Source organism: Callionymus lyra, chromosome 14, assembly GCF_982586985.1.
Source record: "Callionymus lyra chromosome 14, fCalLyr1.hap1.1, whole genome shotgun sequence".
Taxonomy (NCBI): domain Eukaryota; kingdom Metazoa; phylum Chordata; class Actinopteri; order Syngnathiformes; family Callionymidae; genus Callionymus; species Callionymus lyra.
In genome coordinates, this window is record NC_141831.1 from 10,690,963 (window position 1) to 10,716,709 (window position 25,747).

At 36.2% G+C, this 25,747-nt stretch overlaps 1 protein-coding gene across 2 annotated transcripts in view; it reads right to left on the reverse strand.

Moving 5' to 3' along the window:
• Nucleotides 1–25,747, reverse strand: part of LOC148066005 (homeobox protein PKNOX2-like) — a 104,158-nt gene that overhangs the window by 47,005 nt on the left and 31,406 nt on the right. For both annotated transcript variants that reach the window (XM_087807632.1, XM_087807634.1), the window contains exon 2: nucleotides 22,714–22,788. The gene's annotated coding sequence lies outside the window, so the exon portion shown is untranslated. The remainder of the gene's footprint in view (nucleotides 1–22,713; nucleotides 22,789–25,747) is intronic.

Sequence of the window (25,747 nt, forward strand, 5' to 3'; positions counted from 1 at the left end):
AGAATTCCATTCGTCTGCCGGCTCCTCTCTTTGCCCCCGGATCCAAAGACAAACAGAGGCCGTCCAGCCAAGAGCAGCAAACACCGCCTCATTATTTGGTCTTTGGTTCTTTTTCGATGACATCAGTCCAGGATCGGTTCGGGTCCCGTCCGTCGGCTTCCTATAGAACCATATTTGGTGTCGAGTTGCTCGTGATCACGTGGAGAAAACATGTCGATGCGAAAGAGTTCGGATCATCAGCGGCGAAGCGAAGCAGAAACTAAAACTATTTTTATCTCTTTAAATGTAATTATTACTAAATTAATATGACTTTTTATGTGAATGAAGTTCACTCTTGCATCTATTTAGTCATTTAATGTGGCCCAACAAATGGTTATTACACTTTTAAAGATGCCAGTGTGTAAAATAAGATAAGATAAGGGACATAGATTATCTTTGTTTTAAAAAATAGTATAGTAATAATAGTATAGTATAATAATAGAGTGTTTGCTGAAAGAGAACAAACACAGAGATAATTAAGATAAATTAAGGTTTAAATCGGTTCAGTCGTCGACTGATAAACATATTTTTGGGCAAGTTTAGAACGGCTCATAGGGTTGTTAAACCTGGTCAAAAGTGAGAGCGCTACAACACGTTACCACAAAGATCCTGAAGAAACTAAAATTGTTTTTATTTCTCTTATTCATTATCAGTCTCTAAATATGACTAAAGCATTTGTTTGTTTGAGTTTGTGTTGCCCTATAAAAAGATTTAACTGAATATTTAAAAAAAAAAAAGGATTTCAAATCAGAATTTTAAAAGCATAAGAGTTGTATAAAATACTATAAATAGTCATGTTAGCATATTTAGCTTGATTTGATACTCTTCAATCCTGTATTTTTTGGTCAATGGGCGTATCGCCGTATGCTAATGAGCTAAGTTGTAAGCGTCAGGTCATTTATAAAGTGTTATGTGTGCGTGTACAAGGAGGTGGATTTATTATTGATTTGGTGATATCGCGACGCGCCGGCGGCTCCTCTCTGATGTCGCTCAGTTTCGCAGGAAACCGATGCAAGTCCCGCGAAACTGAGCGTTATAAGTGATGTTTTTCTACGATCGTGTCGCCACTTAAGCGTGTAAATAAACAAAAGGGAAATATCGCATCGTTTTCTTCTCTAAACTATAAAATATCGCATTAATATCGATATCGCAATTCAAGACACCAATATCGAATATCGCACTTATTTCTAATATCGTGGAGCCTTACTCCGTATGAAAAAAAATGCACTCTATCATTAACTCCGTACGTAACGATGAATTTTTTAACTTTTGAAACAAGTTTGTCGGCAATGATATCAACTGCCTTCTCGCACATACAGTATTTTAACCCAAATTACAATTCAAGAGACTTAAATAAATGCAAAATTTGAAACTCTTGACTCGTTTTCTTTGCAGAATATAACGAAAAAAGGCAACTTATAGACAAGACTTGTACATATTTGGACCTTTCTATGTTTCTACAATTTATTTGTGTGTTTGTCGTTTGTGTTAAGTTATACTTTAAGACGAAAAAATCAATATCGCATTAATATCGCAATTCTAGACACACATATGAAATATCGGAGTCATTTCCAATATCATGCAGCCCTAGTGTCGCGTGACTAACAAAAACATGGAATACTTTAATTTAATTTAATTTAAATGGAATAATTTAATGATCTGGAGCTTGTAATCCATGCGTTTGTTTCTTCTCGTCTGGACTATTGTAACAGTTTGTTTTCATGTCTTAACAAGAAGGATCTGTCTCGTCTGCAGTTGATTCAGAACTCTGCAGCGAGAATTCTGACCCGCTCAAGTAGAAGAACTCACATTTCTCCGGTCCTTAAAACTCTTCACTGGCTTCCAGTTTCTTTCAGGATCAACTTTAAAATTCTGGTCCTTCCTGATCTATTCATGGTCAGGCTCCTCCTTACATCACTGATCTGATCCAGCCTTACACCCCAGCTCGGGCTCTGAGGTCTGTGGATCAGAATCTACTGATGGTTCCTGAACACGGTTCAGGACCAGAGGAGAGAAATCTTTTCAGGCTGTTGCTCCTAAGCTTTGGAACGATCTTCCTCTCTCTTTGCGCTTGATGGATCTACTGACTCCTTTAAGAAACATCTTAAGACGTTTCTATTTGTTCAGGCTTTTCCTTGATTTTCTGGAACTCCTGTGTTGTTCTCAGTATTATCTTGATCTTTAAAGTATGTACTTTTTTTGAGTATTGTTTTGATTGTTTAAGCGCTTTGTGACCCTGGTCTGGAAAAGCGCTATATAAATAAATATTACTTACTTACTTACTTTAAACTCACGTTCAATGTCATCACTATTAGAATGAAAAATATCTCTTAAATTAAACCAAGTATTTTTCCTCACATCATTATATTTGAACCAACAAATTGCACAAATCATTCCAATCAAGAATCAACTTTTTTTTACACCAACGACGATCAGAGATTTTTAAAAACCAGCTCCTGCAGTTCACTTTCATAAGTTTAATTCCAAAACAAACTCGGTGTTTAATCAGGTTTTCTTTCCGCTGATGAAAACGCGGGAGGCTCCGGGGAACCGGCGAGAATATGAAAATAGCAAGAGATGAAAGACTGTGACGCTGCTTAATAAGAGTGTTTTCGTATCATTTGGAAACGTAACAGGGAAGATCTTCCAGAATAGTTCTTCCCTCCGCACCCCCCCCTCTTCACTCCGGGCTGCCCGGGACATCTGGAGCGCATTAGAGCACTAAGGACATTGGATCTCCCACGAGCAGCCGACTGGATGGGTGGCCCCGAACCGTGGCCCCCTTTCAGCGGCCAGACCTGGTTGATGGAAGCAGTTTCTCTCTCACACACACACACACACACACACCTACAGATGTAACGCTGCGAACATGGATACGCACACGTCCACGTTTCACTTCCTATTATCCAGTCAATCAATCAAGTCGCCGCCGCCACGAGACCCGCAACGGTTTTTAATCTTGAATCACAGCTCGGGACACGTGGAAGTAATACGAGGAGGCTTTGATAAATAGTTAATTTATGATCTAAAGGACAGTAAATGTATTTGAAAATATACATTTGTAACTTTAACACAAATTAACAAACACTTATAGTCCAACTAATGTGTGGATTTAAATCTTAAATTGACTCTATTGTATCATCAGTGTGTTTGTTTGTACAAAACTCTGTTTTCATTGAAATATTTACATTAGAAAATGATCTTAAGCCCCGCCCACTGAAAGAACTTTGGACTATTTTTCTGGAGATTAAATCTTGTTTACCATAACCACACCCACTCTGCTGTGATTGGTCAAACATGGAAGTTTGTCACCGCGCGTTATCAATCCCCGGAAGTCTCCAACTCCAAGGGACTCGTTGTATAAACAAAGCGGGGCCTGATTACAGATGACTGGAGGAGGAGTGAAGCCGTTATTACGTCATAATGGACTCTGCTCTCGTAACCTCTTGTTCGCCCATATTTCAGACCAACTTTATAAAGTGATAACTTATAAATATCATCAAGATGAGACGGGAGTTTAAGATCTTTTCTCGGGTCCACTCGTGTCTAGTAAAAGAGCATCAAACTCAATCACACAACGCACCAAAATCTCTCTCTACAGTTTTAGTTGTGGGCCAAAAAAATGGCTGTGACAGGAAGTGTGATCCTGTTTTTCAATATTGGAGGCTCAATCTGGGTTTCCTTTGAAGTCAGTTTTAGTCTTATCTAGGGTTGTCACGATACAAACGTTTTCAGGAAAATATTTGATACTTGATACCAATTTCAATACTCGTATTTTTTTTTTTTAGAGCAAATATTTTTTGAAAATAAATAGTGGTATCGATACAATGCTACTCTTATTGGAAAGTCTCTGTACAAAAGATTACTCAATTTTTTTGGAACGATCTTCCTCTCTCTTTGCGCTTGATGGATCTACTGACTCCTTTAAGAAACATCTTAAGACGTTTCTATTTGTTCAGGCTTTTCCTTGATTTTCTGGAACTCCTGTGTTGTTATCAGTATTATCTTGATCTTTAAAGTATGTACTTTTTTGAGTATTGTTTTGATTGTTTAAACGCTTTGTGACCCTGGTCTCGAAAAGCGCTATATAAATAAATATTACTTACTTACTTACTAAATTGTAAATTGTAATCATTTTTGGCTGATATCTTTTTATTCAACATGTAATATAAAGTTTTTAAGACTTTTCCAACAACGATACACATATCGTGCCACATTTTATTGTGATCTGGTTTTGATGTATTTCAATATTGAAGAACCTTTTCATGAAAGCCAAAAAAAACTTTTGAGAGATTTTCCATGTTTAACATGGAAGTAATTCTTTTTATAGCATAATTCCAACAAAAACATTTTTGACCAAACATATCATGTCATGTTTTATATTGTTTGTTTTAAAAAACTAAATAATGTAGATATTTTGGAGAGTTTAAAAAAAAATAGATTGACCTTATATGTTTTTATTGAATATGTAAACTTTTCCAATCATGATGCCAAGAAAAGTATTTTTGGTTAAATCATATTGTTTTGATTGAAAGCTAAAAAACAAAAAAATCTTTCAACTTTAGACTTATTTTTAAACAAGATAATGCAACCTCATCACAAACAAGAGAACAAAGTGCTAACAAGAGAACAAAGTTCAAATATAAAGAACACTAACAATAGAACAAAGTTCAAACAAGAGAACAAAGTTTAAACAAAAGAACAAAGTGCAAATATAAAGAACATGAATCAAAGGAATAACATAATAATGATGCTATGAAACGTATTTTTGTCCACATGTGTCATGGTTTGAATGTAAAAATTGAAAAACCTCTTCATTGGATTTATAGCAATTTCCGAGAGTTTTTCTTCGTCAAAAATGAACCTCAAATATTTTTATTCTAAAGTGTATCGTTGAACTTTTCATGCCTAATATTAATAAAAGTATTTGTTCAATCCACACATACAGTATTTTTTTATATTTTATACAGTAAGTTTTATCATTTCAAAAATCAAATAACTTCCTAATTCCAAAAGTGACGCGCATTCATCTGTGGACGAAAAATAAAAAGAAAGATCATCTAAAACCGATAAGAATTTGTGAATTTATTCTCCAGTTATTTTTATCTCCACCATCTGTGCCAAAAGAAGACATAAATCAAAGAGAATATTTTCATCCGAATTGAGCCGGAGGCAGGTTTTTGTTCTTCCCACAATGACCCTCGCGCAACTACACAACAACAAAAAAAAAACTTTTCTCAAAGCCACCAAGTTCAAAGCACCTTTTTTTCCCAAATTGCTTTCGCCTGATTTGCCCATTTTTCAAATAAATTGCAGCGTCGGCCAAAATCTGCAATTCACAGAAAAACTCTTCCCCCCCTCTTTTTTCCTCGCCGCCGTCGAGGAGGTTAATCCACATTTCCACGTTTGAATATGAAGATGGAAGGAGCGAGAGGAAGGAAGATAGGTAACCACTCGCCGGGGTAGCGTGGGGGGGGGGGAAGAAATGGGCGTCATTTGAGAGTAAATGGCATCCGAAAAAACCCTCTCCAATTATCTCTCCCCGCCACGGCAGTGAGACCGACTTAATTAAAATGACTTGAGAGTGTGTGTGGGGGGGTGCATGGGGGGGTATTGAGGGGGCAGGCGGCGACGTATCTGCACGGAAACACAAAGCTCATCGCGCAGGCTTGGAGACCACTCTTGCTTTTTTTTTTTTTTCCAATTCCTGACTTCAAAAGAGAATAAAGAAACAATAAAAAAAAGGGTGTTCGTGGTGGTGGAGAGGGGGGGGGGAGGGGGGTCCTCGTCACCCTCCGCCCGGTAATTGTTCCCTTTTTTTTAAAATCTTACATTTCTATCATTGTTTGGAATATTCATGAAGAAATATGGATAATAAAACATGTTTTTTGTTCTTGTTAGATCCACGTTAATCCTTATGGGTTTTTTTTTTTTTTTTTTTTTAAACCTCTGACAGTGACCTTTACACATCTGTTTCCATGGCAACCGGTCTTTTGGTGTGTGTTTTTTTTTTTGTTTTTTTTGTTCGTCTGTCATCAATGCGGCCAAAAGTGTTCAAGAGACTGGACTGTTCTTTTAAAACCCTTGTTCTTGGTGGAAAAGATAATTAGATTTTAAGTGGTTACTTTTTAAAGAATATATTTTATATACAAGTTTAAAATTAACATTGTATATTTCAACTGTTAGATAGATTAAAAAAACTACAGTGCAAGGACGAAAAAAGCATTAAAGAAAAACATATACTTAACCTTACTATGCCAATACAGTATTTGTATACCTTGAATACATTTATACTTTTTAACTTAAAAACTAATTTACAAACACTTAAGTCTTAAAAAAAAAATAAAGATATACAATAACTTTTATTACTCACTTTTTACCGAGTCTGGTTTAAAAATGTTTGTTTGAGGGAAAAAATAAGTATTTTGTTTTTGCTTACTTAATAATCTACATAATCACAAAATAAGAGTAAACAAACTCCTGTATTATATCAAAATGTACAATGACTTTTAAAAAACCTTTCCGACCTTTGACCCTGAGACAACACAAGGGTTAAATTTGAGTTTTTTAAACCATTAAATAAGTTTTCTTAATAACTGATATCAATTATTTCTATATTGAAAGCTTTTGTTTGTTTGTATAGAAAATTAATGTCAATTATATATTGATTGATTGCATATATTGAATTTATTTGTATATTTGAGTAAAATATGTCTTGAAAAATGCTTTTAAAATCAATTTTCTCTATCATTTATTCTGTTTAACGTATTTATTTTTGACAAAACGCAGTTTTAAAGTATAGTTAATAGTAACTTTCTGATTATATTTAGAAAAATAATTAAAATAAAACTATTTGCAATATTCTTTGACTTCCTCAAAAAAAAAAAAACATTAATAATCATAAGATTTAACTTAAACATTGAATTTGTTTTATTCTATATAAATTAATTTAAAATATAACTGATTAAATCAATTAAATAATTGATATATTGAATTTTTTTTAGTTGTTTTTTTTTAATTAATGGAATTTAATCATTTTATAGGTAAATGTGTTTTTTAATTTAATTTAAGTAATTTAATTAAAATATATATCAATTCAAAGTTATGAATTATTGACTAAAGTAATTGATTTTTTACACAGTTTGATATTCTTATTTGAAAAACTTTAAAAACAACTGTTCTAAATTCAATTAAAAAAATGTTGGTATAAAAGTTCTAACAACTATACATTAAATTTAAAAATCTTGAATTTATTTTAATTGCATTTATTTTCTATATTATTAAAAATTAGAACATAATACTTTGGGTAAAATATTAAAGTTCTTACGTTAATTTAACCTTTTAATATACAAATTGTTATATTCAATAATTCAATAAAAAAGTCAGGCTCGTTTTTTAATTAAATGAGTTAAAAAAAACGAATTAATTAATTCAAATATTTTTTAAAGACTATTCAATGCTTAAAAAAACAACCTTTCAATTAAAAAATAGTTGATATTTCAACATTTTAAATGTTAAATCCAACGACTAAACTTGATAAACCTTCAAATCATCGACATCCAGCATCTTTAATTCCCTCTTCACACACTTGCGTCGCGCTCGCCTGCTGCCGCCACACGGGGCTGGAACTTTTCCTCAGTTTGGTCTGACGGAGAAGTTTCACGCACACGTTCACACTCGTCTCGCTCGCACCTCCAACCGCCAACTATCTCGGTGACGACGGCGAGCGTGTCATCGCTGGCGCCTGAAACTGTGCTTTTGTTTGCCGCGGAACACACTGTGTTGGCGCAGAAGGTTTGTGGGTGAGTTCAGTAGAGAGAGTTGATGGGAAAAGTATTCTTACTCACTTATTTGTCATTAAAAAAACAAGTTTTTTTTATCATAAAATGTCAAGTTTTACTTCCTCTTATGATTGATTTAACTTTTTTTTATTGGTACATACATCAGACATGGTTCAACGGGGCCCGGGGGCCACATGTGGCCTCTTGACTGTATCAATACGGCCCTGATGAAGTATGAAAGTGTTCATGTAGAAATGTTTTGACACTTTTTATTTTGTGCTTCATTAGATTAGATTAGATTAGATAGACTTTATTAAACCCTCTGGAGATCTCCTTCGGGTTTCCAGTTCACAGCAGATGATAGTTTCATAAAAACGAAAACAAAGTGCAAATGAAAAGAACAAAGAGCAAAGGATGACAAAGTGCAAATATAAAGAACAAAGTGCAAAGGATGGCAAAGTGCAAATATAAAGAGCACACAGTAGATTGAAAGAATACAAAGATTTATGTTATACATTTATATAAAAAGATCTATATATAATTACATGTTATTCATGTTATTTCATATCATATAAACTCATATTCTTGTGTATATTTTTGTAAATAAGTCCATTTTCCCTCCTTTTTTTCTTGTTACGAAGCTTATGGACAAGTCAAAATAAAACTTTTTTTATTTAAATGGAAATAATGTTAAAAATCACGAGACTTATGAGTCTAAGGAAAATGTTAATTTGACATAAAGTATGTTTTGTTTAAAATATGGCTTGAAATCTGCTTTAAAAGACATTTTCTTCAAATGTTATTGTGTATTTATTTTTGATAAAAATGGAACTTATCGTTACTTTCGGATTATATTTAGAAAAAATAATTCAAATAAATTAAACAATGTGTGATTTTCTTCGACTTCCTGATATGGTTCTACACTTACATTCTAAAGAAATAAAATCAAAATAATGTTAATAATCCCAAGATTTAACTTTAACTCATCAGCCTTAACGGACATAAAATTGACTTAATTCATGTTTTGTCTGTCATGTCTTGAAATATGTTTAAAAATCAATTTTCTTAACATTTTTATTGTGTTTAACATATTTATTTTTGACAATTTGGAACTTATCGCTACTTTCTGATTACATTTAGCAAATTAATTTTGCTTTATTTATCATTATGACTTCCTTGTATTTGTGTATTTAATGTATTTGTGATATTATTTGACTTCCTTATTCGGTTCTTTCATTCTAGAAACTTAAAGAAATGAAATCTAAATAATGTTAATAATCCCAAGATTTAACTTTTCAAATAACTTTAATTTATTGTCTTAAATGAAACATTAATTTGACTTAAAGTACATTTTGTTTAACATGTCTTAAAATATTCTTTAAAAATACATTTTATTTTATTTTAAACTCACCTCAACCTTTAACGAATTTCTGATTATATTTAGCAGAAATAATTGAAATTAATGAAAATATACTTGTGAAATTCAAAAATATACTTTTTGAATTCATTATACGGTTGTAAACTTCCTCTCTAGAAACTAAAACAATTTAATCAAAATAATGTTGATAAGCCCAAGATTTAACTTTACCTCATGAGCCTTAACGAAACATTAATTTAAATTAAAGCAAATATCTTGAAATAATTTTTTTACATTTTATTGTGTTTAACATATTAATTTTTGACACAACTTTTATTGAATTTCTGACTAGATTTAGCAGAAATAATTGATATAAATTCAATGTACTTGTGATATTCTTCGACTTCCTTATTCGTTTCAAAACTTCCTCTCTAGAAAGTGAAGAATAAAAAGTTAAAAGCACGACCTCTAGTCCTTCCTTCGTTCCCATCTTCCCCCTCTCTCTCTCTCTCCCTCTCTCTCATACCTTCTCTCTCTCTGCACTTACTTCCTCCCCTTCACACTCATCTCCCATTTCCTCCCCCTTCTTCCCCTGTTTTCTTCCCAGCCTGCCCCGTTCTGGGAGCCTCACATTCCCAGGCGTCGTAGTTAGAGGAGAAGAGAAGGAGGGAAAAAACGAGAATATTAATCATCCTCGGTTTGGATGTTGTTGTTTGTCAGTTTTTAACATGAAGGAGAAAAAAGACGGAGGTTTTGGCCCCGAGATTTTGGCTCCTAATGGAGGCTGAATTCAAAGAGATAAAGTGGGATCGACTGCACCTCCAGCTCCTCGGCTGGTCATATTGTTCCCCCCCTTCACACACACACACACACACACACACACACACTGTACACACTCACAACATCACCGTCTCGGCTCCAGTTGCCACGGAGACCGCCATACCAGGGCTCTGACCCAGGAGGTTTAGGGCTGTTTTTCAACCCCCTCGTTCCTCCCTCTTTCACAAACACAGCGACCAAAGGCAGCAGAGATGGCAGCTGTAGGACAGCTGTTCCCACCAGGACCAGGACCAGGACCAGGACCAGGCCCCGCCGGCGGCGTCCCACCATCCGTGAATTGAGGAGGTTTTTTCGACAACATCCTGTGGCCACGATCTTGACCTAGATATCGAAGATAAAACTCTAAAAAAAAGTTTCTTAACGACTAAAAGTTGTACCTTTTTCCAGATAAACTTGGAGAAAATGTAACAAAAAACGGTCTAATTTTGTACTTAAGTCTGAGATTCTGGACAAACTTCTTCTCTGATTTGTCCGAGAAAACTTTTCCCCAAGTTTTCTTAGGGAAAACTACAGTATTCCCAGGTTGATGTAAAATAATAATTGTTAATTTCATTGTTTCCCTTTTGAAAAGTCTATTTGATTGTTCACTTAATTGAAGTTTCCTAAAATATCTGCCCCAAATTCTACATTAGTTAAAACAAATATACTTTTTTTTTTATATATATATATACAGTATACATTTGAAAACTAGGTAATCACAAAAAAAACTGGAGGCATTAAGGGAGAGTCTGAAGAAAGGGGGGTTGGATTTTGCTTAAGCAGGTTTCCTACCCCTTCTTAAAATTATTATTGCACTATATTATATGGTATGTGTTATTATTTTTTATCATTTTATTTTAAATGTCATATTATGCTGATTTATATTATATAAGTGACTTTCTATTTTTTTTTAATTTTGTGTACATTGAAATTGTCAAATGAAAATAATTTGATTTGATTTTGAGCCAAAGGGAAACATTTTAACATTTATTAAATGTATTAAACGTCATTGTTCAAAGTAGAAACAATGATAAGGATCTTCTGCCTCAACCGCACAGAAAGAAAGAAATATTCTATTCAAATTTACTGCCTAAAAGTTGTTTTATATAAATAAAAATAAAAAAGATTTTCTCTGAAATAACATCAGCGTGTGACTCTTGACTAGTGAAAATAGGTAGAAGACAAACTCTAGAAAACAAAACTGTTTCAGAATCTTCATTCCATGTAAATCACTCTCTCAAAGTCTATAAAAGCTAAGAGAGACACACATACAAAACACCATCATCAGCATACAATCAAACATACATAGATGCAAACAGTAGTTTTAACCAGTCCAGAGAGGTTGCTGACTCGGCTATTTTTCATGCCCTTAATTGTATTTTTTTTTTTGCGGGTCATGCTATTGCTTTTTTTTTACTATTTTCCATCTGAAATCCCGGCCCTGGGAATATAATCCTAAAATGCAACCGGTCCGTGGTACAAAAAAAGTTGGAGACTTCTGGTCTGGATGATAATTTTCTTAACAGTTTGTGAATCTATAAGTGTTGGTTAAATGTTGAATACAACTTTGAGTCAAAATATTTCAGGGAATATTTCCCAAGTTTTAGATACGATTGAATTATAATTGTCTTTGATTGTTTGTAATAATTAATAAAAAGCTGACTTTCAATGCAAAAAAGTTTATTCTGTATATAAGGTTCCTTATAATATCTTGCCGACGTCAAAGGCTTAAAACAATTTCAGCGAACTTGACGTCAACTTTGCTGCATAACATTCATGATAGTAGAAATCAGACTCGATGCAAGTCCTACCTTTCCTTCTGTATCATATCTTCGTATCTCATCAGCTGTTATTTTCCCTGTTGCCGGGTGCAGGAGACCTTTATCTCCGCTATTATCTCCGCCGTAATCTGCCACGTTTATTTCGCTGTATTTACGCTTGTATTTACGCTTGTATTTACTATGAAAGTCAATGAGATAGTAAAACTGTTACTGTTGACATAAACATAACCACACCCAGAATAGAGCGGACCGTTGAAAAATAAATATCCAGTGAAATTCACCAAAATTCGAATATCATAAAAAAAACGACCTAAAATTAAATACTATTTTTTTTTTTTTAAATCTTAGCTTCAACTAATATTTCATTTATATAGTACAGAATAACACAAAGTATGTTAATTATTCTGTCATTATATGTAAATAAAAATATTTATATATAATCACATGTTATACAGGATATATTTTTATATTATAAAAACCCATTCTTTTTTATATTTTTGAAATCAAGGCCATTTTCGCTCTTTGTCTCTTTTTTTCTTTCGGATAAAAGTCTCCAGATATGATGTGGCCCCTTAAATAAATACCATTCCCTACTAAGATGTCACATTCTTACACTTTCTTTTTTGTTTCGAAGCTTCTTATTAAGTCGAAAATAATCAAAACTAAATCAAACTTGACCTCTTCGTCTTTATATATATGTATAAATAATGAGCCTAAGGAAAACTTCTAGTAATTTTACATAAAGTATATTTTGTTTAAAACATGTGTTCAAATATGCCCTTAAAAGACATTTTCTTTAAATTGTATTGTGTTTAACGTATTTATTTTTTACAATTTGTAACCTATCGCTACTTTCTGATTATATTTAGCAAAATAATTAAAGTTAATTTAACTATTTGTTCTCTTCTTTGACTTCCTTATTCGGTTCTACACTTACTTTCGAATATTTCATTTATATAGTTACAGAGTATAGTCTTATAGTATTTAAATCTAATTAAATAAAGTAGAAAAACATGTTTATGTAATGATATAAACTGATCTTTTTCCTCACCACGAAAAAATTCCCGGTTTGTTCTTACACGACTAAAAATAAATCAGTTTCTGATTTCAAAGTTGTTAATGTGATACAAGTAAAAAACAATTCTTCACTCTAAGGTGACATTAACACCGTCTTCAACTCCGTCAAAAACTCCACAACAGTTGCAACTCACAGGCGAACAACTCGGTTTATTCAGCGTGTAATAGAATTGGACGGTTACGTGTAAGACAAGAGCCAAGAAGACCATCGAGCCGAGACGCCGGCAGACAAACCGTGTCAGCGGTAAGATGGCCCGGCAAATGAAAGTACGGCGACAACTGATCTTGAGAGCCGCAAAGCGTGGAATCTCGCTGAATTCCGAAGGAAGGTAGAGAATGATTTTCCCAAGATGGATGGCTGCCTGTCAACGCGTTCCAAGGGCAGACGGCTCAGTGGGGGATCATTACTTCACTCAACCGTCGGTTTATTGGGCCGAATGAAGAACTTTGTCTGCAGAGAACATTTGATGATCAAGGCTAAAGAGAAAAAGCCTGAACGTCTCGACTAAAGTGAGGCAACAGGGCAGAAATCCATTAAAATATTAATACTTTCTTAACCTTCAGAACTAACATCATTGTTTTTAAAGATAATTGTGATATTTGCCGTGTTTTTAGATTCATTTCTTTAGATGGTTTTCAAAATGGTGGCGATTGTTCAAATTAGTGAAAGAAACCTGATGATGGACGTTAAGGCAGAAAATAACAGCAATTGTTTACAAGAACTTAACAAAAATTTGGTTTTTAACTTGAATAAAAGCAACAAATTTAATCAGTTTTTATCTAAAATAATAGACAAACTTTTAAACCCTTGAAAGTGAAACTAATAGAGTTACGTTAAAAAAAATGAAAGAAGGATATAAAGCGACGACAAAGAATTTTCAAATAATTGTTCATTAGCATTATTAGCTTTAGCATCTAACCATTGTGAACTGGTACAATATAAGCTTTTAGACGAGTCAGATTTGTTGTAAATTTTAGGTTTTATCAAACAAACTTTCCACGTCATGCGATACGATATAATCACCTCACGATATCATTCAAACTATATTTCCATACACCTGCAATTTTCGGTGAGACAGTAAATTTAAGTGACATATAGTGATGGTTAAACTGCCTTTTGGTTGAACTGAAAGCCAAAATATTCCCAAACATCAGCTTTAAAAACAGACGGACCACTGGTTACTATCCTCTCGTCCTCAGTCACAAACTGGATCTTGTAGGATTTGAATGTTCCTTTGACCTCCGGAGGACTTTATATCTGCTGCCTTCTAGCGGCTGGAAGTTTATTAGCAACACAAAAATTAAATAAAACGCCATGAATTTTTTCATGATAATTGTAAAAAGAAAAATGATTGTGATTGAAAGTGATTGATTGAGAACAAATTAAATATAATAAAATGAAAAGCCCTCCCTAAAGAAATCAATTAAAATACAAAAAATCGGACAAAAAAATCCAATCAAAACAGTTCTGTTGAATATAGATATAATATGGTGAAACAAATATCTATATATATAGCTATATCGATTTTTCTCAGACCTCTATTAGGGTAGGTGACATTTTTCCTGGAGAATTTGTCACCATTTGCATTATGGACTAGCCCTGGTTTACTGAGAACAAGTGAAAGTTCCAATTTCAACACAATATTGTGATGATGGAAATTTAGGTTAATTATTTAGGTGAAATCGATGCCATTTAGATCTGGAGGCGTGGCTTCAAGGGAGAGTCTGAAGAAAGAGGGTTGGATTTGTTTAAGCAGTTTTCCTACCCCTCCTTTGATAAAAATTATATTTTTCAGTTTGAAACCAAAATTGAAAAAAATGTCTTTTTGTTTCCTAACATATTTCATAAAACTAAGTTATCACATTAACAGCAAAAATAGAAGTGACAGTAGGACATAGACACCAATTTTTTTCTCTGTGTAAATGTCTATTTTTAAGTTGTATTTTCGTTTCATGAATACCTCGGAGGGGAACGAAGAGCCTTTAAATTCATACGAAACTACAAAAATCAAAGGTAAACAAACAAACAAAGCAGCGAAAGTGAAAGAGACTCGTTCGATCTCTGCCAACGCCTCTCCGTCATATTTATCCTCCGACAACAGATTTAACATCTCGGAAAATATTTTCCGGCTCAGCCTAAAGGGCTTCTGGAGCCGCCGGATGCTCGTCTGCTCGTATTCAAATTTCCAGATCGTATTTTTGACTCGGTCTCGCCGACCGCCTGTTCGAAAGAGCAAAGTATCGATCCGTCGGTCCGTCCAACGCGCCGCTCTCCGCCGCCTGTGTTCCAAAAACGAGTGTAAAGTCGTGTGGGCGGACTTGGACCAGACTGTCCGGTTCTCAGTTCGAAAATAAATAGCCAGGATCTTTGCTGTTGTGCTGCCAAAAACAAACAGTTCTGGTCCAAGTTTTCGTCACTCTGATGCATAATAGGCACGAAACACACTGGTGTGATACTGCTCGTGGTGTCTGAGCGGTCGAGTCGCAGCCAGACTTTAATATTGATTTTTACACACAAAATATATACATTTATCATCCAGCAGAAGTGAAGAAGAATTATCAAAAACAGATGTAACTGAAAAGGCGAAAATGTGGCTATAATCGGGGATTTGTTTGAGCTGTAGCAAGTAAAGGGTAATTGCCCATTTTTTAACTACTTCATATTTTACTCCAACAGAATCAAGGTTAAATATAAATTCAGAGGGTTTAGGTGTAGGTTCAGCATGTTTCAGTGAGTCATGACATCGAATCCTGCAGTTGCAAACAGATTTTCAAGTGATAAATAAAAAGCAATAACCTGCCAATTTTAGCCAATCATGAAATCAGACCAGGAAGTGACAAAACAGACAGAAGCTTAGAAGATGATCCGACTGACGCAGATTAATACTAGTCTTGCCGAGAAATACTACGAATTCTCACAGAGTAATACTACGAAATTGTGAGAAGGAATACTATGGAGCATTGTGGAGTAATACTATGGATTACCTTAAACGGAAATACTACAGAGCTACAGAGAGTAATACTACAGAGTCTTACCAAGAAATACTACAGAAACTTTTAGAGAAATAATACGAAGCCTAGCAGAGTTATACTACCAAGCCTTGCGGAGAAATACTACACTACAAAGCATCAAAGAGTAATACTATGGAGCCTTGCACAGTGAGACTATGGAGAACATTTATATTATAAAGCCTCAGAGAGTAATACTAGGGATCTTGCAGGGAATTACTTTGGAGCCGGGGGGAGTAATACTACAGAGCCTTGCGGAGTTATACTACAAGCCTCACAAAGTAATACTACAGAGCCTTGAAGAAAAATACTTGCGGTGAAATACTACAGAGCCTCCATGTCATACTACAAAGCCGAAAAAATACTTTGGAGCCTGGTAGAGTAATACTACAATAGTTATACTACAGAGCCTTGCGATGAAATACTACAGACCCCTCATGTTACAGTACATCCCCTCACAGAGTACTATGGCGCAGTGGAAAAAATACATTGGCGCCTGAAGGAGTAATACTACTAAAGCTCACAGAATAATACTACCGAGCCTTGCATAGAAATAGTACAGAGCCTCATAAAATAATACCTTGAAGCCTCAGAGAATAAAACTACGGAGCTTTAAAGAGTAATACTACAGAGCCTCACAGTGAGGCGGAGCATTGTTGTGTAATACTAGGGACCTTTTTTAGCTTACGAAAGTCATACTAGAACATTTTGACAGATTTTTGAGCGCCTTGTCCCAAATAACTATTGGTTCCGGGTCAATACAACATAAATCGAAACAGAAAATATTTTAAGTGCGCCTTAAGGTCCCAAAAAAAACAGTAATATAAATGTTTCATGTGCGGTACACAGAGCCCTTTTATGGTTCATTAAAAGTTTAGTTGACTCATAAAATAGCTTTTGTTAAAATCCATTCACTACTTCTGGATGGGAAGTCATCATGTACAAAAACTGCCGTACAACTTTCCATACCTTCACGTCACTCCCCACACAGTTAATTTTGAAGTTAAATAGTTTTTCTAACTTCTGTCACATTTATATTTCACTTCAACTCAGTTTTCTTTGCCGCGTCTACAAAAAAAAAACAACTTCCAATTTCATCCAGTAGAACCAGACGTAACTTCCAATAATGGTGATTTGACTCTCCCCCTCCATCTGTTTTGTGTTCCTTCCATCTCCCTCTTTTTGATGAGCTGGGTCTTCAGTCCCCCTTCTAAAATCCCATTAGCTCTTAATGAAGTCGGGCTCCTAGCCTCTCGGCCTCACCTCATTTAGCACGATTGTCTAGCAGCCATTAGCACGGAGGCAATTACAGCCGTACGACAAGAGTAATTGGAAATGCCGACAGGGACTCCGAGAAACGGGAATAAATAAATATTAAAAAAAATATATTGGAGACTAATAAGCTTCCATTCAGGTGGCGAGGAGGGGGCCGCATGTGTCTAAGTTGAATCAACATAATTACAATTAAGACTGGAGGGGCTGGGAGGGATTTAGAGACGGTAGGCAGGTGTAAAGGTAGTCGGAGGGAAATGTTGAATCAAAAAAAAAATAATGAAGACGTAGATTGACCTTCGTGTGTAGGGAAGGTCAAGCAATTTTTTAATTTGTGTGGGATTTCACGATAAAAATAAATGAAACTGAGAAAAAAAAAAGTTTTTATTCTTAAGGAACAGATTAAAATTGTATTTTTGGCTTCAGCCGGGAACACAGTCTTTGAATTCCCTTAGTTTATATAACAAAAAATGTATTCAATCAATCCCAGATACATTGGGTGAGAGGCAGAACATATTAAAGAAATAAAATGCAAAAAAAAGATAAATATAGACAAAAAAGTAAAACATTATTCAGTTAAATATAACATTTTTTCGCAGTTTTACCAATTTGGACCAATACAATTTCATTTTCAATATTATATATGAGCACAATTGAAGGTTCTTTAATATTTATTTTATATTTAAAAATATTTTCATTATGTTTTCGAAAAATACATACAGTATATGATATACCTCATACTATCATGGTAGTATATCATATTAAAAAAATATTACTTTGTCAGAAATTTTTGTTAAATTTAATTAATTGAATTTTTAAGCGACAAAAATCACAACGATGTATTAACTAAATTACATAAAATACCTATTTTTCAAGTCGTTTCATTGCAATAAAAAGAAAATGCCGGAGATATCCTATTCAAAACACCCTTCCAATAGCTGTCAATCATTCTGGCACATTGGAAGCGGCCTGTCGGTTTAGCTTGAATGATTTAGTGCGACATCACGCTTTTGTATTGAGTGTATTTGTTGTAGTATTTGATAAGATATAGATCGAAAATTATTATTATATTTTCTTAGATCCCTTTATTTTCGATCTATTTCCTGACCTTTAACCCTTTGATTTCATTTCATTCATAAGGGCCACATGGAATACCATGCAAGTCAAGTCCTTATGAGGCCCCCTTCTGAGAGTCCCTCCCCTGCTGAACGAGGTCTATCCGAGCGTATGTTGTTAAAATACCTCATGAGGTCTGTAAGCCTGAGATTCAGTAACAAAAAGTCCAAAAAAATGCATCACTGCAACTTAATAGTTAAATACGTTACGTCTGATTGTCTATTTTAAAAAGAGGTACTAAATACTGAGGGTTAATGAGCAACTACTTGAATATAAATTCTCACGACACACTTCCAGATGTCTTGATGTAACAAAAAAAAAAAGAACTCCGCAAAACTGAGGAGATAAGCTGATCAAGTCGGAGACAACCTACGTCTTTTGCTTGAGTATGAAATGAATTTCTCTCCATGAGCAAAGCTAAATGAGGCCCTAAACACTTTACCGCCGACGTCGTGCCAGCGTCTCATTTGTAGCAACACGCTGACTTTGTGAGATGAAACCGGGTGATGAATTACAGCGGCTTTTGTGATTTTGTTAGTCCCGCCAAAGAGACGCTTTTCCGTGGTCTGCTTTGCTTTGGTTTTGTTTGTTTGTTTGACTTGACAGAAGCTTTTATTGGTTTTTGACTGATGAGTTCAGTTTTGGGGGTGAGATTGGCTGGAAGGTTTTGCAAAGAAAACCAATTCATCGGTTAAAGAATAAAACGGCAGATCATTTATCCGGGATGACGACTGGAATTGTATCAAAAATGTTATCGCAATAAGTTTGTGACGATTCTTAAAAGGTATATTTAGGGTTTTGTTTCGTTATATGTTGTTTTTTTTACATGATTCCACTAGAAAAAAAAGCCTAACTTTGTATTGCCCCCCCCTCAGACTCCTCCATATTTAATCTTCTATATATACTACTATATATAATATATACAATACTTCAATAGTCAGATACAAAAGAATTTGGAGGGTTCTAATGGGTCCATCACCATTTCATCAATACAAGCTGATTTTAACATTATGCTATTATTACCGAAAAGAAAACACAATTATGTGGAATGTCCGTATCTAATTTTTGTGACACTACACTTTATGTTGGTCACGTGGTAACACAAAAACACAGGGGGGCATACTGAGGCATAAAAACAAGGTCCTTAGTCTTAGAAGATGCATCAAAATCAACAGAAACGGATCCTCAAGAAGACCAAATTAAACGTGTATGGAAAAAAGAGGTTATTCTATGAAAACCCTAAATCATTATCGCAATATAAAATGGTCCATATCGTGATTAAAGGACTTTTCCTTGCGACTCAGATCCCAAAGTTCCAACATCTGCTCTTCCTTTAAGAAACTTGGGTTACAAATCTAGGTACCAGGATTCTGGCTATGTGTGTTTTAATCATACATATGTAAAAGAAAGTAGGTCGTCAGTTAAGAACCAAATCCAAAGCTACAAAATATACCAAGTCTTGAAACGGACCACTTAAGATGTCTACAAAAGTACTGAGACACCAGCAGGGAGTAGGGCTCACTGCCAGAATGCATCTCTCCCGTTCACTCTCCTCCCCTTCACCCTCATCGCCCACCACCGCGATCATTCCTTTTCCTGCCTCCTAAGCTGGATGACAGGTGGCAGAAATCCGATCATCGCGGGTCTTCACCGAGGGAGCACTTCCATCTGAAATGGGCCCGGTGCCCACTTTGCCCACACATTTGGAAGGGGGCTTTTGGTGGCTGGTTCTGATGTGTGCATCAATAAGACCAGGGAAAGGGCGCTACGCTACAAAAGACACAGAGGAATTGCGAGGGGGGCGGGGGGGTGTAAGGGTCATGGGCTATAATGGACTTTTTGGCCAAAGAACCAAGCTTGCAAGTCTGGCAGAGAGGGGGTTCAGGGCTTAAACTGGAAACAGGATGTTGGCTCCCACAATACTTAGCGATAGTCCCAGAGGGTCGTCCACAATAGCTGTTGACAAAAGCCTCCAAGGTCTGTGTTTGAACTATGGGGGTCACACCCTTTAGCACTTCCCTTTTAGCCCTGACTCACTTCTAATGCAAAGGATTACTATTAGGGACATGTATCTGGAACACAGATGCATTTTATCAACCGGCGTCCTGTCACTTAGGTTTCACTTGGCTTTGGCGCACCGCAGTTGTCCGACTTCTCTCCTGGAGGACACCCCTCTTTTTAGGAACGCTGTTTAGGTGTGATTGTGTTACAACGGTTGTTGAAAGGCCAGATGTACCAGCTAATGGCCACATAATCGCTTGACCCCTCTGGCTTCTCTTCTTAGTATCTCTGCAGCGCTACAAGAATAGTCTTAGGGACTAAACAACGCGATGAGTTAAGTTCCAAAATATGATCCGAACCAGAGTTTCAGACAGCTGCCGATTAAACAAAAGGCCCGACAAGTAATTGTAAATATTACTAACGTCTTCAACTGACATAGGGCCTGAATTGTATCCCTCCCCCCGAGCTACACCACGATCCAATATGACATAAAAAACCCACGGACTCCAAAGAAACGCAGCAGAGGATGGTTGCATGAAATTGAAACTCAGCAGACTGACACAGGCCGGTCATTGTGTCCCCTGTTGTTCCTGCTCTTTACGAGTTTATTTGTGTTAAACGGTCCTACCAGTAATCACTCCTGCTTTCTGGAGGAGTCTCTAAGTGCCGGACAGGGATAGCGCTCCGGTAGGGGGGGTCTCCATCCTAATGAGTAAAATCTCATTAAGTCTAATAAAATTAAGTGTAAAACAATCCGTGGTTGGGGGGATCGTGGTGGTGGGTTCCGTGGCGAGGGGAGAGGGGGGAAAGTAAATGGCTAAGAGGACAAGGGTCTGGCTGTGATTAGCGGAGTCTGTGTGAAGGAAGATAAAAACGACTGGGTACAAGCGGGGCCTCCTATGGCCCTCTGGTGTGTGCAGCTGTCTCATTGTCCTTCCATTATTTCCCCGACTTCTTGTTCTTGATAATACACGCTCGTGTAGCACTTAAAAGACCTTTTGACATTCGAAAGTTTCTAAAAACTGTATAAAAAAAAGGTACTTTGTATGGGGACTTTGTATGTTGCAACAGGGGTAGAAGGTTTTCCTCCAGGGCTCCATAGTACTCTGTGAGGCTTTGTAGTATAACACGGAGGCTCTGTAGTATTTCACCACAAGGTTCTGTTGTATTACTCTGTGACGCTTAGTAGTATTACTCTGCAAGAATTGGTAGTATTTCTCAACCCATCTCCAAAGTATTTCTCTTCAAGGCTCTGTAGTATTACTTATCGAGGCTTGTAGTATAACTCCGTGAGGCTCTGTAGTATTACTCCTTCCAACTCCGAAGTAATTCCCTAGTATTACTCTCTGAGGCTTTATAGTATAAATGTTCAAGGATTCATAGTCTCACTGTACAAGCCTCCATATCTGGTTAACAGTTTTTTTTCGTCTTCTGTCACCTTCTCTCCATACCCATCTAAGTACATTGCAGTATCACCAAAAAAAAGCAGTCCATAGCAACTTTCAAATATCTTTCTTGACCTCAACTCTCTTATGAGGCCCGAGTTAATCCACCTGTAAAACATATACTAGTTTGCAGTCAACTTTGCTAATCACATGGCTTTGTAAGTCAGCTTATATCCATGTATCCTGGCAGCCTGCGATGTGTTTACTGCCTGACATTTGAATGTGTGATACCAACTTTAGAAATGGATTAACTGCATCTGTGAGGTCGGACAGTAAATGTTAGCTCAATAAAAAAAAACAACCACAAAATAAAACTGGAACTGAACGTGCCTTGCTTAAGGACACTTAAAGCCAGGGATCAATTTTGAGGGTTTTCAAGAATCTGGTAACTTTTCCTGCCACATGGTGTTCCAAAGATTACAGATGAAAGTGGCGCCGAAATGTGGTTTGGAACGCACTTTTTACTTCTGCTTTTGTTCAAACTAAGTTAAAACCACATATTCATACTAATGACAGACATAAAGAAATACGAATACCACATATCGAAGAACCTTATTTTGAACAAATGCAACTGTGAGCCAGTAGTCATAGTGCTATAAAGCGTCAACAACCAAAAACCATCCATTTTTTCGCTTATGAGGGTCGCAGGGGGGCTCTAGCCTATCCCAGTTTCTTTGGGGGCGTGAGGTGACGACCTGGACAGGACGCCAGTCTATTGCAGTGCACACAGAGACTCACAACCATTCACACACACACTCATACCTATGGACAATTTCCCAATCAACCTCTGTATATTTTTGGACAAGCAACATGGGAAATCAAACACAACAAACTCTAAACACAAAAAGGTTGCAAGTTACCTCCCTCCAGAATGGGAAGCGAACCAACAACCTTATCGCTGTGAGGCGATCGCGCCCAACCAAAAACCATCTATACCAAAATTTTCATCGCAACATTAGGAGCATAAACACATTTTTGATCTCCTCCCACACAAGTTTAAACACAAAAAAACTTACTGTTAGTTGGCCCACGGCAGCACAGCAGCTTCCTTGTTAGTTTGGTGGACCCGTATCCAACTCTTCCCACAAAACCTGGAATCAGAAGACCATACTATCAAAAGTGTATCTCTCGTTTCGATGCATGCTTTGCTCATCTTCATCGCCGACAACTCGCACAGTCCTCGGTTCCGGACTACTTTTGACTGCGACGAAATTGAATCAACCTTCACGAACTAAACACATCTGACTCTCATCTTCGTCGACAAGGGTGAAAACGACTAGTTTTTAGGGGGTTCTTGCCGCTGCCACTTAAATTCCTTCGAGCAATTGACTGACTCGCCACGTCTCGGGTCCCGCAGAGCCGGAGAGCTGTAGCCCACATGCAAAAGATTTAAGTTCAATCAAGCGTCCAGGACCGGACACCTGATCTTTCGCTTAAAGCTCCTCCAGAACAGTGGGAGTGTGGTCGGGGCCTCACGGCAGGTCGTCTACCTCCAGCGATCTTCTAAGACGGAGCCTCTGATGGGCTGGTATTTATCCAGACCTGCACGGCTCAGTGGGGACTTCTGTGTGTGGTAGGTACCAGAGGCCCCGGGTCCACAGAGACAAGCAATGAATGGAGCTAGTTTATATTTAGCGGTTAATGAAATTGCCCATTTCAACACAAAGTAAGCGCTTTTTATCGCGTGAAATCTTCAATCTTCTTCTCGTCCTCGCCCTTACTTTAAAAGACGCACGAAGCAATTTAGTCTTTATCTTTAAATTTGTACTTCAACTAATCAGTATCACTTTGAGAAAGAAAGTAAAGAAACAAAAGCAAACATTACCTTCAACTTAAACATTTTTTTATTTCATAGCATTTAAATACTTGCTGTTATGGATTTTAGGTAATATGATAAAAAGAGTTGCTGAGTAGAAAGATACATTGACAACTGTTATTTAAAATTGCAGTAATGATCTACCAAGGCAGGAAAAAAAAACATTACTATTGAGTATTTGAATAATTTTAGTACTAGTCCTTTGTAATATCTTTAGTTCCTGTATATAGATACCAGAAGGCAGGAATAAAAAGTTATTGATCTTATATCAAGTTGATATAAACAACTAAAACAAAATCTAAAAAAAAACATAGTCGTGCTAATGACTACATTAAAAGGGACACCATAGGGATGTGTCCCAAATCATGTACTTCTCCGAGTGCACTGGTTTATAGTGTACAGTAAGATGCACGATAGTACTGTCTCAAATCAAACGCTACTTCTACTACTTCTACTACTTTTTAACGCTGATTGCAACCAGTTATGACTAACAATTGACAGTGACTTTCGAAAACAAGTTATTAAGTTGTGTGTAATTGTGTTATTGTTGTTTATTGTTGTGTTGTTTTGTGTTAAAATTAGTGTTTTCTCGAGACATTTATGCCGGTATCTGCTCCGAAGACGCGTCACCAGTGACTTAGCTTCAGTTTAGAGTCATCTACGTCACTAAGATGGCGGCAGTTTACAATTTCTACCCTAAACCCCAATTTTCTGGCCATTTGAGTGCACTACATTTTCGCACACTGCTAATTGGGACGCAATTGTGCACGCAAAATACTAAGTGTAATTGCAGAAGTGTGCAAAGAAGATATTGTGCCAGTAACTCTTTGGTGGTGACAGAAAACTAACTTTAAAGAGTCAATAACTACAAATATATTCAGGATCTGGTGACTTTGATAACTGTTGAACCCTCAGTGGTGACATTGGATGCAAATCAAAACTAAGAACCAGCTCCTGTTTGCTCAAGTGTGGCTGTGTTGGCCGGACACACGGGGAAAGTGGTGAAATGGGAGATGGGGGTTAGTCGTGACTCACTGCCGAGTTGTTGCCTGTTGGCAATGTGTTCTACTCCACAGAGTGTTTTAGTATGACATGGTACTTGAAGGCTTCAACTATCAAGACCTTTTACTTGAGTTGGATATTTATTTTTATGTCGCTTAAGGTTAGGTTTTAAGGGTGTGTATCAATCTTTTGATACGTATCACGACACAGGGCCAACACGATATATAGTGATACTGTAGTAACAAGCATATATTTGTAGTATTGTCGAGTACTTGACTCTGGTGTTGCAGAATTTACAGACCACATGACTCTTGACGAAGTCGTAACTGCTTTCATTTGTTTTTTAAACCAAAATATGTCCAAACATCATTATCTTTAAAAGCTGCTGGAGTCACTGTATCCTCTCATCCTCAGTCATCGCAGAGATCCAGAGGGATTTCATTGTTCGCTCCGGAGGACGTAATGAATGCTTCTATCTAGTGGAGGGAAGTTTAAATATAACAAAAAAATGAACAAAAACCAGCTGTTTAATGTTTGGTTCCCGTTGCATGTTAATTGTACATTTATTTTTTAAATCAAATTATTTAGTTTTAAGCCCAATAAATAGAAATATAAACTGTAAAATAACCATGTTAAAAAAATAAATATAGTTAGTTATAGTTACTTTTGCACTTTCACCCTTGCATTTTAATTTTCATTGAATGTTGTGATGAAATAAATGTAAAATTAGCTCCTTAGAGATTCTGTTTCCTTTTTAGTTATTTCTCCTTTTACTTTGGCTCCAGTTCTTTTTCTTTTTATACGTTGAGGATTATCAAACGCTTCACTGCAGGAGGGATTTTATTATTAAACGTTTGAGAACCGCTGCTCCACCAGTCAGTATTTATACTCATCTAATTACTTAATTTAAAAGAGAAAATACACTTGTTTTTATACTTGGATTGTTTGACAATAAAATAAAAAGTGCCATCAGCTGTGTTTAGTAATAATTCAGATTTAACTTGAGTTTAATTTGTAAAAAGAAAGTTTAGGGAATACATCTCAACTCCCGCGTCCCCGAGAGCGTTTCTTAGGTTTCTTTCAGCCACAAAGAAAACATTTTAGCCCGAGTGTAATCCCTCCCTAAGCTCTGCGGGGCCTTCCTCCCTCGATCGTCCCGCCGGCCCCGTTTCGGGGATTCTCCCAGAGTGTCTCGGCACCAAAGCCCCGCCGCACAAACACACCGACCATTC